A 14,796-nucleotide genomic window follows, 5' to 3' on the forward strand; every position below is an offset into this window, starting at 1 on the left:
ATACTGTGTCGTCAGCAGCGATATCAGAAGCTTTTGTGCCAAACCAATTGACCTTTTTAGCCATAAGACTGCGGCACAGCCCTGGGTCTGCTCTAGGAAGCTTCCAGAACAAGAGCGAGCCAGCCTCTCCAGGAAGCTTTCGCCAAGTGATATTTCACGTGGAGTCACCATGGCATTTGCTGGGCGGGGAGTTGGAAAGAATTCACCGGGAACCCCACCTGCCCGTGTAACCACCATGCACTGTGTCTACACAGCAAGGAGCTGGCCTGTGTACGTGGCAGCTGCTAAGGCTGGTCCTTCCAGAACCACCTGTGAAAGGACATCTCCAGCAAGGGGTTAACAATCAACACAGCTTCTTTGCAAGGTAGTCGAAAGAAGCCAGATCTCTGAAAAACTAACGAGTACCCAGGACACAACCCCAAGAGCACAATTTCTCAAATTCATCTTCAGCCTGTTTTAGGGAAGTCCTGGCCATCGACAGCACGCAGGGAGGACTGCCTGGAAGGGGAGAGAATGAATGGTGCAAATCACTCGATCCCGACAAGATGCTGCGAAGCAATCTTACTGGTGCACTTCAGAACGCACATTCTCAGGGCCGAGAAGGCTCAGGTGGCTTATTCTCAGCCTGCAAGCATAACAGCCCATACAAGAACCAGCTTGTGTCCCGACTGCTCCACTTTCCTTCCACCTCCCTGCTTCTGACCTGGGAAAGCAGTAGAGGATGGGCCAAAACCTTGGGATCCTACACCCACATGGGAGACCTGGGACTCTTTGGATCAGCTTGGCACCAGCCATTGTAGCCATCTGGGGAGTGAACCAGCAGATGGAAGCTCTTTCTTTCTGTCTCTCCTTCTCCTGATAGATCAGCCTTTTCCAAGAAAAAAAATTAAGATTTATTTTTATTGGAAAGTCAGATATACAGAAAGGAGGAGAGACAGAGAGGAAGATCTTCCATCCAACGATTCACTCCTCAAGCAGCTGCAACAGCCAGATCTACACTGATCCAAAGCCAGGAGCCAGGAGCCTCTTCTGGCTTCCCCACGCAGGTGCAGGATCCCAAGGCTTTGGGCCGTCCTCAGCTGCTTTCCCAGGCCACAAGCAGCGAGCTGGATGGGAACCAGGGTCACCGAGATTAGAACTGGCACCCACATGGGATCCCAGCATGTGCAAGGTGAGAGGACTTTAGCTTCTAGGCTATCACACCGGGCCCTTAAGATTTATTTTTATTGCAAAGTCAGATTTACAGAGAGAAGGGGAGACATACAGTAAGATTTTCCATCTACTGGTTCACTCCCCAAGTGATTGGAGCTGAGCCAATCCAAAGTCAGGAGCCAGGAACTTCTTCCGGGTCTCCCACACAGGTGCAGGGTCCCAAGGTTCCACTTCCCATCCAGCTCCCTGCTTGTGGCCTGGGAAAGCAGTCAAGGATGGCCCAATGCTTTGGGATTCGGAACCCGCGTGGGAGACCTGGAGGGAGTTCCTGGCTCCTGGCTTCGGGTCGGCACAGCACGGGCCATTGTGGTCACTTGGGGAGTGAATCATTGGATGGAAGATCTTCCTCTCTGTCTCTCCTCCTCTCTATATATCTGACTTTGTATTAAAAATAAATAAATCTTTTTTTTAAAAAAGTTTCTTTGCTTTAAAAAAAAAGCATACTTTTTGCTACCATTCAGTGGCTTCTTAATATGTTGTGACTTGTGTTTTCATTTCCGTGGGAAGCATTAGAACATGGTCGGCGGTAAGGCGTTTACACTGAAGGGTTCCAGGAAGCCTGCTGAGGCAAACAGGAGCACTTGGAGGATGAGTCACTGGCCAGGCACCCCACCGTCCCCCGCAGCCAGTCACGGAGTCAGCTCCTTAGAGACAGCAGAGTCTACAGCAATGTGCTAGAAATGCTGCCGGAGTTACAGCAGTCAGTGCAGAATCACTTCACACACCTGAGCACCTTGCAGGAGGAGCAGAGTCACGCTGGAGCCATCTGCGAGCACAAAGACCAGCTGAACGACCTGATACGCTTGATGATCAACCTCGCGTGGTATGAGGCCGTGAGTGGCCTGGGGCCGCAGCAGCCTCTCCCAGTCCTGAATTTCAGGGCTGCTGTTGGGGGCGGACAGAGGGTGACCTCGTCCTCTCAGCCCCAACAGAGTGAATCTGAAGCTACATTTGTCAGCCAGGACCTCTCCGGCCGTGGAATTGAGATCCCTGCCTCTTTCCAGCTGGGATTCCAGGACTATCAGGCCTACCAAAGAGACAGATACCACAAGGACAAGAACAGTATGGGCTTCATTAACCTTGGCACCAGTGAGAACAAACTCTGCGTTGATCTGATGACTGAGATGTACCAGTGTCCACCGGGAATACACAGAGAAAGGAGAAATATATATACATACATGTTATTACTATGCCCTAGAAACGGGAATTCTAGCAGACAAACGTGGAGGAAATTGTACTACATAAACTAAGCTAGGCACAAATAAATGTTTTATGAACTCACGTATGTGCTATCTCCAAATCTAAAATAAGAATCTCAAATGACAAAAATTACGAATGAAAACTTACTAAAACATTTAATTCATGTATAACATTCAATTGCACAAATTCAATAAAATCATCTTCCTATTATAACTTTCACAATGATGCTTTCATTATTATTTTCTTTAAAACAACACTGACATCCTTATTGCGAAGGATTCAACATAGACGCAATAATTGTATAAAACGCAGAGGACACTTTGCTTTGGTCCATGGAGTTGACAGGTGATGGCTGCAGGTACATACATGCTGCAGAGCCATAGAAGATCACGACTGTCCTTATGTGGGAGCTGCAAGTGCTACAGGGTTTGACCTTGCCCTCAGTGGAGCGAATGCGGAGGATGCTGCCAATGACGAAGGTGTAGGAAGTAAGGACGGCCAGGATAGGGATGAAAACATTCAGAGAAGCAATACACAGAAGCAATAATTCATTGATAAAGGTACTGGAACAGGAAAGTTGTAGGAGTGGGAGAAGATCACAGCAGTAATGGTTGATAACATCGAGATGGCAAAAATGAACGTTAAGCACGTAGCCTGTGTGAATTGCTGCATTAACCACACCGATAGTGTACACTCCTAGAATCAGGAAAACAGACCTGATGAGACATGGTGACACTGTAAAGCAAGGGGTTACAGATGGCAACATAGCGGTCACATGCCATTGCACCCAGCATGTAACACTCTGCATTAGCAAAAACCAGGAAGAAGTAGAGCTGAGTCATGCATTCCGGATAGGAGATGATGTTTTTCTCTGCCATGAAGTTGACCAGCATTTCAGGGATAATGACAGTGGCTTGGCAGAGGTCAATGAAGGACAGACTGCCGAGGAAATAGTACATGGGAGTGTGCAGGTGGGAGCTGAGCCCAATCACTGTGACCAAGCCCAGGTTGCCGACCACAGTGACCAAGTAGGTTCCGAGGAAGAGGAGGAGGGGGCAGCTGGAGCTCTGGCTGCTCCGAGAGCCCGGCCAGGATGAACTCCTTCACTGTGGAGTGATCTCCTGCTGCCATTGTTTCTTTCTGTTTCTAAAGAAAGAAGAGAAAACAAGTTGTCAGATAGGTCATGGTTGTACTCTGTTTCCCAGCTGTAATTCCATATTTATGATGTTGTTTCTAATATTCTCTAGTCACTGACATTGTTGATTAACCTCTGTCAACTCGTAAAAACAATATATACTTTTGTTTATTATTCATAAACCAGGCTTCTAGATATTTAAAAAATGTATTGTACTTCAAATATTTTATCTAGCTAATCACTGGAGATATTTGAGTGCCCAGTATTTTTTTAATTTATCAGTTAGTTAAAATTAATATCTCTAAGCAGAGATTTACAAATTCAGTATTTAGAGAATCAGAGGTGAATAAATAGGACTGGCTCATTGACAACATGGAGCGAGCCAACTGGGTCTACCTGAAGAAATCTTTAGTTACTTGTGACGGATTTCTGGCAGGCATGTACAGACTTTTGTTAGAATTTTCTGTGTTTGGGTATACATCAAGTAATATGGATTTCTATTAAAAACACTCAGGTTGTTAAAGGTTATTCAACTAAAGCAATTCCTCTGCAGCCATTGTGCAGCTATCTTAGCCGCACTGATCCACAGTCAGGTGGTTTGTATCCCAGGATCCACTGTGCGTGTTTAATCCCAGCAGGATGTGTGGTGGGTATGTGTTCAGGCCTTGGTGTCAGTTAATGCCTGTGAGAGAGTGCAGTCACCTTCTTGGGCCTTAACTATCATTCTCTAGAAGAAAAATAATAGACCTCATAGTAAACCTAAAGACGTATTCATTAATAAGTGAGCTCAATCATTACTGTCTCCATACCTAATAACATTACATCACTTTGAAAGCAAGCTGTAATTATCAGCTAAAGTGAGAGACACATTTTTTAACAGTTATTTATTTGGGCCAGGTGTGATAGCCTAGAGGCTAAATCCTTTCCTTGTGCCGGAGTCCAGCTCCAGCCGAGTTCGGAGCTAGGGAAGGGTGCGTGGAGTCGGCGATAAAGAAAGACACAGACACTGACACTTGGTGCGTTCTCACCACAGCCCAAGAAAAAGCTGTCCTTTTTATTTACTCAGACACCTCACAAGCTTCTGCACAAGCAACTAATTATTCTATCTTTACTTCAAGACTAAGGGGGCATGTACAGACATTCGGTCATTCCGTCTGCACTTCAGGGCTAAGCAGGTGCCCCTAAAGATAATTCTGAAAAATACTGTATTCATATTCTTCAAAGCAAGCCATTATTCATTCTTCAACAGTAGCCATGGAGCGACAGCCAAGGCCAAGGCACATGCGATTACCTGCTCATCAGTAGTACATTCCTACCACATTTCTATTTCTACAATTTACCCATTATTTAATGGGAAAATAGGTTACAATGGAAAAAAATGTAAAATCTAAAAACAAAGTTACAAATGGTAAATCCCCCTACAACTATAGGCTCTACAACCCCATAAACAATGAAACAATAAGCAAAAGCATTTTTCTTTAATAAAAGCATCAATTCCTCTAGCTAAAAATTATAAAAGCGGCTAAAATAGTTCCATTTTCTATGCTCAAAAAATTGCAAAGACAAGCTAGCCTTTGAGATCACAGTAACTATATTTATTGCCATAGCAGTGTCAGCTCTCACTCCCATCACTTGCATTAATATTTAGGATATTTTCAAGCCCCCTCCCAGAAGGAGTTCTACATGTCTGGGCCAAATTCTGAGGCAAAGGTTGAATAACAATAAGGTGTCCAAAAACGGCATGGGCTTAATTGTGCTCCTGTGTGTAAATTGTCAAAGGCCCACTCACCAAGGCATTATCAGTGACATTAACTCTCAAGCCCACATCGGTTGCAAAAACCATCTCACAGGGCGAACAACAATGCCTCAATAGATTACACAATTCTTAGTGGGGTGCTCGAGTGTCCATGCCACCAGGGGGTGCAACAGTGTCAAGGTGGTCAGAGAGACATCTGCTGGGCCTTGCCAAACAGCTGGAAGCTCCCCAAGGCCCTGCCACACAGGGGAGCTGTTCTCTTCACACCTTCGTGTCATCCACACCCACTGCACGGACCCCAGCAACCTTGCACGCACTGTGATCCCTCACGGGTGCTGCTTCATGACCTGCCTGCCCCATTCCTTCCAGCTCCCTGCTTGTGGCCTGAGAAGGCAGCAGAGAATCCCACAAAGCCTTCGGATTGTGAACCTGCAAGGGAGACCCAGAGCAAGTTCCTGGTTCCTGGCTTTGAATCTGCTCAGTGCAGGCTTGTGGCAGATACACAGAAAGAAGGAGATACAAAGAGAATGACCATCCATCTGGTGATGGTTCACTCCGCAAGTGTCACAACTCTCGGAATGAGTCAATCCAAAGCAGGAGCTACATGTAAATGAGCCTAGTCATACATATAAATACCAATGTTTCAATATTCCCTTTTCTGCCTTTACTGAATCACGCTATACTCACTCACACTCACTATCCCTCACACTCACTCACAATCGCACACTCACAGTCACTCACACTCGCACTCACTCACTACCCTCATTCATACTCACACTATCCCTCACACTCACACTCACAAACCCTCACTCACACTCACAGTCGCACTCACTCACTACCCCTCCTTCACATTCACTATCACTCACACTCACAATCCCTTACTACCCCTCACTCACACTCGCAATCACTACCACTCACTCACTCGCACTCACAGTCCCTTACTACCCCTCACTCACACTTGCACTCACTACCCCTCACTCACACTCGCACTCACTACCCCTCACTCACACTCACTATCACTCACAGTCACACTCACAATCCCACACTCACAGTCACTCACACTCGCACTCACTACCCCTCATTCATACTCACACTATCCCTCACCCTCATACTCACAATCCCTCACTCACACTCACACTCGCCTCACTCACTACCCACCTTCACATTCACTATCACTCACACTCACAATCCCTTACTACCCCTCGCTCACATTCGCACTCACTACCACTCACTCACTCACACTCACAATCCCTTACTACCTATCACATTCGCACTCACTACCCCTCACTCACACTCACAAACCCTTACTACCCCTCACTCACACTCGAACTCACTCACACTCACTCTCACACTCACTATCCCTCACACTCACACTCACACTCACTACCCCTCACTCACACTCGCACTCACTATCCCTCACTCACACTCACACTCACTCACACTCACAATCCCTTACTACCCCTCACTCACACTCACACTCACTACCCCTCACACTATCACTCACACTCACAATCCCTTACTACCCCTCACTCACACTCGCACTCACTCAATCACTCACACTCACACTCACACTCACAATCCCTTACTACCCCTCACTCACACTCGCAATCACTACCCCTCACTCACACTCACTATCACTCACTCACAATACCTTACTACCCCTCACTCACTCGCACTCACTACCCCTCACTCACACTATCACTCACACTCACAATACCTTACTACCCCTCACTCACACTCGCATTCACTACCCCTCATTCACACTCACTATCCCTCACTCACACTACCACTCACTCACACTCGCACTCACTACCCCTCATACTTACTACCCCTCACTCACACTCACAATCCATTACTACCCCTCACTCACACTCACACTCACTATCCCTCACTCACACTCACTATCACACTCACAATCCCTTACTACCCCTCACTCACACTCACACTAACTATCCCTCACTCACACTCACACTCACTATCACACTCACAATCCCTCACTACCCCTCACTCACACTCATACTCACTACCCCTCACATTCACACTCACACTCACTACCCCTCATACTTACTACCCCTCACTCACACTCACACTCACTATCCCTCACACTCACGCCGGTGCTTTGGTGGGGCACAGGTTCTCATGGAACGCCTCTCTGTGGATCACAGCAAGAAGTCCCAGCTGAAGTTCTGCATCTACGCGGCCCCTCAGGTCTGCACAGCTGTGGTGGAACCCTACAACACCATCCTCACCACCCACAGCACCCTGGAGCACTCCGACTGTGTCTTCATGGTGGACAGCGAGGTCATCTATGACATCTGTCGGAGAAACCTCGACATTGGGCGCCCCCGTTACACTAACCTGAACCGCCTCATGAGCCAGGTGGCATCCTCCATCACAGCCTCTCTCCGGTTTGACGGAGCCCTCAATGTTGACCTGACAGAATTCCAGCCTGGTCCCCTATACCCACATCCACTTCCCTCTGGCCACTTACACCCCAGTCATCTCTGTGGAGAAGGCCTACCACGAACAGCTTTCTGTAGCAGAGCTCACCAATGCTTGCTTTGAGCCGGCCAACCAGATGGTGAGATGTGACCCTCACCACGGGAAATTCACGGCTTGCTGCCCGTTGTACCTTGGGAATGTGGTTCCCAAGGACGTCAACGCGGCCATTGCCACCATCAAGACCAAGCGGAGCATCCAGTTTGTGGACTGGTGCCCCACCGGCTTTAAGGTGGGCATTAACTACCAGCCTCCCACTGTGGTGCCCGGTGGAGACCTAGCCAGGGTCCCGCGAGCTGCGTGCGTGCTCAGCAACACCATGAGCACTGCCCAGGCCTGGGCTCGTCGGAACCACAAGCTTGACCTCAGGTACGCCAAGCGTGCCTTTGTTCACTGGTACGTGGGTGAGGGCGTGTAGGAGGGAGAGTTTGCCGAGGCTCACGAGGACATGGCCGCCCTGGAGAAGGACTAGGAGGAGGTGGCAGCCGACTATGGTGAGGGAGAGGATGAGGATGAGGAGTATAGGTCTGTCTGCAGCCACTGGCTGCTCTACTGTTCTGTCCTGTGTTGCTGTCCATTGTGTCCCTATGTGTCAATAAAGGTAAGAGTTTTATTTTCATACAAAAAATTTTTTTATCAGCCATAATCGCACTTTTTATTTAGCTTGCATTAGCCAAAAGTTTTACTAGAACAAAGAGCATTAACATTTCAGAGTTTTCACAATTAAAGTCCTTTAATGAAAGCTTCCAAATAAAGCAACTAAAATTTTAGATAAAGTAACTAGTAAGCCAGTCAACTATAAACAAAAGTTACCCAGAACTGTTATACATAGTTAACCTTTCCAGCAATGGGGAGGCATACAGAAACCACAGGAACATTATGAACTTCAACAGCAGTTAAACAGAAATAGCAAAGAGCATAAGGATGAAAATTTGTGAATTACAATGTAAACACCTTGCACAGGGAAAATAATGCAATTTTAAAATTTCAGCTCTTTTCACGGTTAACCCTCTTTAACTAGATGCTGGTGTTTGCCTTCCAGAGAAAGAACACTGGTTACTTGGGAGTCGATGCTTCTGCTAATCACTATTGCTCTATAATACAAATTATTTCTGCGTCCTCATCCTCGAGTTTTAAAAATTACATTGGATAGTTGTAAAGGAAATGGAATAGGTGTCACCTCTCAGGTAAGTTTTCAGTGTCTCAGGCACAGGTTTACTGAAACTGAATTGCTGTATTAGGGCCTGGATGTCAATTAGAGATGTCAAGTGGAAAGAAAGTGGTCTGTGAAACACCAAAAGGCATGTTCAGTTTGTTCAATCTCAGATGTTTTAACTCCTAATTCCACTTGACCAAATGGATACCATTTGTATATCGAAGCTTGTCGGGGTCTTCCGTCCCGCAGAAGAATTCACCCGACACTCCAGTTTCTATATCTTGAGGCACTTTATTCTTCCAACCAGTCCGTTTCCCAGCGGGTCGACTGGACTTCTACTACCTCCCGTTTTTCTTCCGTTAACCTCTGCTTTATTCCCCAACCTTCTCGTCACCCCTAGTCTTCTTCTTCCGGCCGTCCGTCCGTCTGTCCCAGTCGTACTCTGTCCTCCGTTTCCGTTCGTCTGTCCGTCCGTCTCTATCTTCGTCTCCGTCCGTCTTCCGTCTTCCGTCCCCGCCCCATCACCGTTGCACGCAGCAGGCACGCCAATCATGGCTCTGATCAGGCGTAGCACACGCACTAAGCATGCAGCTACGGGCCAATCAGAAGGCACTTCCTGAAACCTGTGTACCGCCAAGCTCCGGGTGGAGGAGAGGTCTCAGCGCCATGTTAGGGCACACGTGCAGTGCTCCCGACAGAAGCTTGTTACCAGAAAAGTTTTACAGAATGAATACTTCCGCTTTTTTTAATAGGGGCGAAGAAATCATCCAGATCTGATAGCCCCTTGTTACTTATTTTAGGAAGAATGTGAGAAAACCATTCACACCTAGGGCTTAAAGATTATTGAGAAATAGAAAGGTGCTGAGAAAAACACCGAGCCTCATCAGAGTAGGCTGAAGTAATTCGGTCTATCCTAGAACTGTCCCAGCCACGGCTGGCTGATAAGGGATGGGATCAGTGAAGCAACAGCAAGCCAGATGCAGTGCTTGACTTTTTTTCTTCAGGCAAAAAACTTGTGCAGTTGTATAGTTCCAACACCACCAGTTTAAACTAATCCTGTTACCTCTAACATACTAAAACACGTCCAAAACAACTTACATAACACTTAATCTAACACAGCATTCTATCGCTTCCAAAATAGGATTCTGTATTCTAAAGGGCTTACCAAAAATTAGCTTATTCTGAAATCAGATGTCTTTGTTATGCAACTCACCATCCCTCACACTCACACTCAACCCCTCACTCACTACCCCTCACTTACACTCAGTGATTGCACTGAGTGCGTACTCACGACCCCTCACTCACACTCACTATCACTCACATTCACAATCCCTTACTACCCCTCACTCACACTCACTATCACTCACACTCACAATCCCTTACTACCCCTCACTCACATTCGCACTATCCCTCACTCACACTCACTACCCCTCACTCACACTCAGTGATTTCACTGAGTGCGTACTCATTGAGTGTGCACTCACTGAGTGTGCACTCACTGAGTGAGCACTCATTGAGTGTGCACTCACTGAGTGAGCACTCAGTGAATTAGCACTCACTGAGTGAGCACTCATTGAGTGCGTATATACTCATTGAGTGAGTGTACATACTCAGTGAGTGCACACTCACACTCTGATCACACACTCTCACTACCCTCACTCGTACTCACACTCACTCGTACCCCTCACTCACTACCCCTCACTCACACTCACTGCCCCTCACATTTCCGGGTTTTTTTTCTTATTTTCTTATTTTGTGTCTTAGTTTTGCTTTTATTTTACTTCATTCCACTTTGTTTATTTTTATTTTATGTTACTTTAATTTTTTATTTTATTTTTTTTCTACTTTATATGGAGAGCGATCAACTTCAGACGAGAGCCTTCCAGAGTCGTACCTGTGTGGGGAACTTTGAGATGGGATTATGTGGAGTGTCCCCTCCACTCCCGGACGCTTACAAGACTCAGCCTACCTGTCCCAGGGAGGACCCAAAACCCCTTGCACAACCCTGCCCCACATCACGGGGCAGGGGTGGGAACAATTTGCACCACATTGTGGCCATTCTGTGTCCACTCAGGGACACCACAGGTGAGGTCTGGCTCAGCAGCCCTAGCAGGACATCAAGATAGCATCACTATTGAGACTAGTTCTTTTTTCTGAATTTTTTAAAATATTTATTTTTATTGGAAAGTGAGTTTTACAGAAAGGAGGAGAGACAGAGGAAGATCTTCCATCCACTGTTTCACCCCAAGCGGCTGCAACAGCTGGAGCTGAGCTGATCCAAAGCCAGGAGCCAGAAGCCTCTTCTGGCTTCCCCACATGGGTGCAGGGCCCCAAGGCTTTGGGCCGTCCTCGACTGCTTTCCCAGACCACAAGCAGGGAGCTGGATGGGAAGTGCAGCAGCTGGGACTTGAACCGGCACCCATTTGGGATCCCAGCATTTGCAAGGCAAGGACTTTTGCCACTAGGCTACTGCATCAGGCCCTAAAGATGTGTTTGAAAGGCAGAATCACAAAGAGAGGGGGAAGAAACAGAGAGAGGCAGATAGATCTTCCGTGTTCTGGTTCACTTCCCAGATGGCTGCAATGGCCAGGATCAGGTCAAGCTGAAGCTGAGAGCCAGGAGCTTCGTCCGGTCTCCCGTGAGGATGAAGGGGACTAAGCCCCTGGCCTTTCTAGGCCATCAGCAGGGAGCTGGACTGGAAGTCAAGCAGCCAGGACACGAACCAGCACCCACACAGGATGCCAGCGGCACGGGTGGTGGCTCTACCTGCTATGCTACAAGGCTGGGCCCTTGGCTTCAACCTGTGGCCCCAACTCTAGATCCCCGCTTCCTGCTACTACAGTGCGTGTGTGCCCTTCAAGAACAGGAAAGCAAATAAACTTAAAAGAAGAAGGAAGAGGGAGCTTTGTCTTGGCTGAGGAGGTCAGTCCTATGCACTCTGGTCAGCTGCAGGAAGCTGTTTCTTACTCAGCCCTGCAGAATCACGTTGAGGAGGATGACTTTTCATCTCCCTGTGGTGTTCTGATGGAGGCACACTCTTCAGAAAAGCCATCAAGGCAGCCTACTGCCAGTCCCCACCTGTTAAGAGGGAAAGGAGTCGGAGGGTGCTGACGGCGTGACACACAGCGTGAGCATCTTCTCAGCGGACGGGACGCGTCTGACCCTGGACAGTGGAGGGGAGGGCCCAGGAGACCTCCAGCAGGCAGCCTCCAAGATCGAGCCCCTAGCCAGGCCACCGCTCTTCTCCCAGTCGGACTCAGCAGTTCCTGTGGCTTGTCACCTGGTGAATGCTGGAAAAACAGCAGCAGATGGCCCACGTGCTCAGACCTTGCATCCATGTAAGAGACCTGGGAGAAATTCCTGGCTCCCGGCCTCAGCCCGGCCCAGCTCTGCAGGTTTTAGCCATCTGGGGAGCGAACCCACAGGTGGAAGAGCTCTGTCTCCCCATTACTCAAGCATTCTAATCAATAAATACACCTTTTTTAAAAAAAGGCCGAAAGTTTATATTTATGTTGTGATATTATTTCAGTACATTTAACACATGAATGCATCAATTTTGTTTTAAAAATTACAATAAATCATGACTTAAGGTTAACTCTGTTGAAGTACATTTGCTTTCAACAGCAAGAAAGATTAGTACGTGTTACAGCAGGTAAAGCCAGCTCCCAAGGCACCAGCATCCTACACGAGTGATAGTTCGAGTCCCGGCTACTTCACTTCTGATCCAGCTCCCTGCAAATACACCTAAGGAAGAAGTAGAGGCTGGGACAGGCAGGTGCTTGGACCCTGCACCCATGTGGGTGACTCGAAGCTGCTAGCTCCCGGCTTCAGGACGGCCCAGGTCTGGTCATCGTGGCATTTGAGGAGTGGCGGGCAAGTGGAAGACCACTCATCCACTCTCTCTCTCTCTCTCTCTCTCTTCTGAGTCTCGTCATTTGTTTAAATAAAAAGATTACATGGAATAGAACTTGGGGGGGGAAAACGCCTGTACCTCCAGATTTTTGCCCATTTTGGGGGAAAAGACCAATGAAAAGACACTCTGAGCGATACTGCATGGCCCATACACGATGAATAAAACAGCTGATGAACTCCTGATTTCTTACCGCACGGAGCACCCGATGATGCACACTTCAAAGGGAGGGAAATGTAGATACCAAGGTTTTCTCGGATCTCAATTATAATCCCAAGTGAACTATGCTGGGAGACCAGCCAGTTGGACTAAACGGCATTGCTGAATCCTCTCCCACGGTCAGGTGCACAGCTGCCATCCCCTGCCTTCTTGCCTGTCACCAACTGCCCCCACCACACACACACACACACACACACACACACACACACACACACACGAGATCCCACTCTCTTGCGTGGACTGGGGTGGGTTCCGACCAGCAAGCCCTCAGAGCAAACTAGGCTTTTCAGAGAAGCCGGTTGGGGAGGTCTTGTGAATGGGATGGAGGGGCGGGGCAGGGGAGAAATGAAAAAATGATGACTCAACATGACTCAGCAGTGGGCGGCGCCACAGGTCTCTATATTCAGTGCTACAGAGGACCTCCCTTCTTGGCTCCAGTAAGCTTCACTTTTTGATGTCCTAAAGCTTCCAGAACATGTGCACCTACTCAAGAGCCTAAAGTCGCCCACAGTCCACCAGGAACCCAAAATGAGACCTGCACGCAGCTTGAGGCTGAAGTTGGAGCTTGAAAGGCAGGATAACCACGTATGCCATTTTCCAAACTGGCAGCTCTGGAAGAAGCCAGCCGCTGAACGGCCTGTCCACTGCTCCACCCAGCCGTGCCTGCTAGCAGACACAGCAGAGAGCGTGGCCTGCAGACAGGATCAAGACACAGGGGACCTGAGGCCCAGTGCTGAAGACACTGTGCAGGAAACCCAGGTCCATGGGTTTCAGACCCAGCCCAGTTTCAGACTCCAACTTCTTGCATATGTGCTGAGATGTAGCATGTGGTGGCCCAAGGGCTTGGGGTGCTGCCACCAATACAGGAGACACCTTGGGGGACGTTCCTGGCTCCAGATCGCAGATTAGACCCAGCCTGGGTGTTTCAGGAGAGTGAACCAATGGATAGCTCTCTCTCGCTCTTCTGCTCTCTCTCTCTCTTCCAATTAATTTTTTTTTGAAGATTTATTTATTTTTATTGGAAAGTCAGATATACAGATAGGAGAAACAGAAGGAAAGATCTTCTATCCAATGATTCACTACCCAAGTGAGCGCAACGGCCGGTGCTGCGCCGATCCAAAGCCAGGAGCCAGGAACTCCCTCCAGGTCTCCCACACGGGTGCAGGGTCCCAAAGCATTGGGCCATCCTCCACTGCTTTCCCAGGCCACAAGCAGGGAGCTGGGTGGGAAGCAGGGCAGCAGAGATATGAACTGGCACCAATCTGGGATCCAGGTACATGCAAGGTGAGGACTTGAGTCACTAGGCTACTGCGCAGGGTCCCCAAATAAATTTTTAAACTGATAAGGACAGATACTACACTTGATCTTAGCCAAAAGGCCGAGAAGAGATCCAAATAAATTGTTTAAAGTCTTCCCACCTGGCAGCATGGCAGTTGCAGGTGGTACTTGAGTCAGATCAGACTCAATGCTTGGGGCCCTAGCCCCTGCCACCACTGCCAGGCAGTGGGCAAAGCTTCACATGCTGGCCACCCGGCAGCAAGCTCTGAGGTCTTGGGAGTGTGGAATTACTGCCCAGGGACATCCATGGATAAGGCCACTATCCATGTAGGTGAGGAATGAATCCTGAGAGATTCTCAATAACAGGACCACTGTACTTGCAGGTAAGTGAGGGGACAGAGGCCTGGTGGTTTGGAGGGGAGAGAGCAGAA

The 14,796-nt window shown here is 48.2% G+C and overlaps 2 pseudogenes; both read right to left on the reverse strand.

Moving 5' to 3' along the window:
• Window positions 1–2,628: 2,628 nt before the first annotated feature.
• On the reverse strand, window positions 2,629–3,543 carry LOC105942024 (olfactory receptor 8G1-like; annotated as a pseudogene).
• Window positions 3,544–14,366: 10,823 nt separating this feature from the next.
• Window positions 14,367–14,477, reverse strand: LOC118759194 (U2 spliceosomal RNA; annotated as a pseudogene).
• Between the last annotated feature and the right edge of the window lie 319 nt (window positions 14,478–14,796).

This window comes from Ochotona princeps, chromosome 10 (assembly GCF_030435755.1).
Source record: "Ochotona princeps isolate mOchPri1 chromosome 10, mOchPri1.hap1, whole genome shotgun sequence".
NCBI classification, from domain to species: Eukaryota; Metazoa; Chordata; class Mammalia; order Lagomorpha; family Ochotonidae; genus Ochotona; species Ochotona princeps.